Here is a 3,256-nt window from a genome sequence, read left to right on the forward strand (position 1 = left end):
CTGTTAAAAGTGAAAATCTATTCATGTAATCTCTCCAAAAATCCTTGAATAGCCTCCTTCCATATTATTTATAACAAAGTCCCACAGACTCAATAAGTCCTGTAGGACCATGGATTTTTCTGGGCCAACCTCATCTCATGCAACTCTTTGTCTCACCTCCCACACTCAAACACAATGTTTCTACTTAGAATCTATGTAAATACTCTTAGTTCCACTTTGAATGCCTTCCTCCCTGTGATGGATTAAATATATCATATTTTCTTCGTTTTACTCCCTTCTAGAGGCAGAATTGAAACTGTGCTGGCATATACTGTTTTGAACCATCTGAGGTAGCTCTGGGTCCAAACTTTAAAACCTAGTAACTTTTCCTCTTTGTGGTTTTTGTGAGTTTTGAGCTGCCATCTCAGAAGTTGGACTTTATGGAGGGAACACATGGAAAGGCTACATGAAGAATTAAGACTCTGAAACTCCATGAAAAGAGAGGGAAGCCCAGCCATCTCAGCAGATGCCAGACTTCAAGACATCCATCACCTGAGTGACAAAGAGTTTAGATATTCCAGCCTTGTCAAGATGCCCACTGACCAAAGTACCAACTGACATCAGGTGGAACAGAAGAACTATCCAACTGAGCAGTCAATCACACGGTCATGAAAGATAATAAAGTGACTAGTTTGTTACACCACTGAGTGTTGTAGTAGTTTGCTAGGCAGCAATAGAGGTGCCTTGTCAGAAGCAAGGAGTACCATGGCAATGATGAAGGTATTCTGTAAATCCACAGATGGTGACTTTGGCAGAAACATTTCCAGCAGGTAAGGCAAATCCATTTCTAGAGAAAGTGACTATTCCAGTGAGTGTAAACAATTTCCTCTTTCATGATGGAAGTAGTTGAGAATAAAATTCCTGCCCGAGTGGCTGACGGGTGACCCCAGGTAATGGTACCATATCAGGCATTCAGTTTCAGTTCCTGCTGCAAGTTAGACATTTGGAGGCACCTCTGTCTGTCGAGACCAGTTTTGGAGAGTGAAAGTAAGTCCACGTTACTGGGCTTGCCTACCACCATGACCACTTAACTCACAAGCTCACTGGGCGAGGACTGAGGAGAGTGGCAAAAGGTTGGCTTTCAAGAAGTAATTGTCATGTTACTACAATTATGCAGGAAATGGGGCAGGGAGGGATATGTTTGGAATTCAGAAAACTGTCTGGAGGGCTTAAATCATTTCAAACCCAATATGATTTCTGGATACATAAAATCCACTATTCATCTTGGCTGCGTTAAACAGTCTATTTTTAAAAAACAAGAATAAGTTATGTTTCCATCAAAAATAATGCATATGGTTAGACTCCAAAAGACTGATATCTCTCAAGAGAATCTTTGTTTTTGAGAAGAGAATTAGATTAGACTTGGAAATTGAGTCCTGGTCTAACTACTTAGTAACTGTGCTAGGTACAGCTCAATGGAGTTGAAGGATAAAGTAGACAGTGAATTAAGTGGCAAGGCCTTGGCATATGATTCAAAAATAAACAGACATTCGAACTGATGGGAAGCTGCCTGGTAGAGAAACCAAAGGTAAACAATGCAAGTGGACCATAAATCAAGCACAGCTCTGCATGAGGGGGTCTTGCTGCCAAAATTTATACAAGAATTAGGGAAATCATTTTGATATACGTTCCTTTTTTCCCCTAACTCCCTTTTATTCCCCACTGCCATCAACTCTCTCTTCCATGAGTATTATGGAGCAATTAAAGGTGCAGAACATGAGATTTTAAGTAGTGTATTTACCATATGATTTTGCAATCTCACTCCTGGGCATATTTCCAGAGAAAACTCTAATTTGAAAAGATACACACACCCAATATTCACAGCAGCGCCATTTACAAAAGCCAAGCCATGGAAGCAACCTAAGTGTCCATCAGAAGATGAATGGATAAAGAATGTGTGAGATATACATACATGCACATACACATATGGAACTGAATGTTATTCAGCCATAAAAAAGAATGAAATAATGTCATTTGCAGCAACAAGGATAGACCTAGAGATTATCATGCTACGTACAGTCAGACAAAGACAAACACCATATGCTATCACTTATACAGGAAATCTAAAAAAAAAAAAAAAAAGAACTTATTTACAAAACTGAAATAGACTCATAGATGTAGACAACAAACTCAGTTACCAAAGGGGATAGTGAATAGGTGGGTGGAGGAGATAACTTAGGGAACGTATACACACTACCGTATGTAAAATAAGTAAACAATAGGAATCTACTGTATAGCAGTGGGAACTATACTCACCATCTTATAATAGCCTATAATGGAAAAGAATCTGAAAAAGGATAGATATATATAGATATAACTGGATCATGTTGCTCTATACCTAAAACTAACACAATACTGTAAATTAACTGTACTTCCAAAAAAAAGGGGGGGTGGGGTGTATTGACAAATGAGACCTTTCAAAGCATGCTCCAGTTTCAAGGAAAGAGGTTTCTGCGACTGTGCCCTATCTTACTCTCCTCCTCATTCTTGCAAGTCTAAAAAATAAAGTAGCTAAGATACTTTTAAACTATCTCAATTTCTAGGAGTTCCCTTTGTGGCTCAGCAGAAACAAATCCAACAAGTATCCATGAGGATGCAGGTTCCATCCCTGGCCTCACTCAGTGGGTTAAGGATCCAGTGTTGCTGTGAGCCGTGGTGTAGGTTGCAGACGCTGCTCAGGTCCCGTGTTGCTATGGCTGTGGTGTAAGCCAGCAGCTGCAGCTCCGATTCGACTCCTAGTCTAGGAACTTCCATATGCTGTGGGTGTGGCCCTAAAAAGCAAAAAGAAAAAAAAAAACCCTCAATTTCTACATCTTACTTATGTTTCCAAGAAGGTCATGGCTACGAAAATAAGAAAATCCTGGAACTAAAACAATAAGCGACTAAATCTCTCAAGTCTCAGTTTCTTCCTATGTAACATTAGGATTATACTGATTTTACAGTGGTGTAGATTAGGTAAGATAATATCTAAATGGTATCTACCCCTGTAAAGTTTTTTAAAAAAAAATATTAAAGAGAGAAATTGAAAATCTTCTGAGCACTTAATGTGTTATCCTATGCAAAGAGAGACACTGAACAAGACTGCGATTTCATTAAATTTGCAAAACCACTTATCATAAATACAGTAATCTATGGATAAATCATAATGCTGGCTAAAGAAGCGCCCATGAGTTGATCAGGGTTTTCCTTATACAAATGTGTGAACTGAATCTATTTA

This window comes from Sus scrofa, chromosome 10 (genome assembly GCF_054392235.1).
Source record: "Sus scrofa isolate SSC_HxYL_T2T_F1_AM1 chromosome 10, Sscrofa_HxYL_maternal_Yorkshire_Landrace_v2.0, whole genome shotgun sequence".
Classification (NCBI taxonomy): Eukaryota; Metazoa; Chordata; class Mammalia; order Artiodactyla; family Suidae; genus Sus; species Sus scrofa.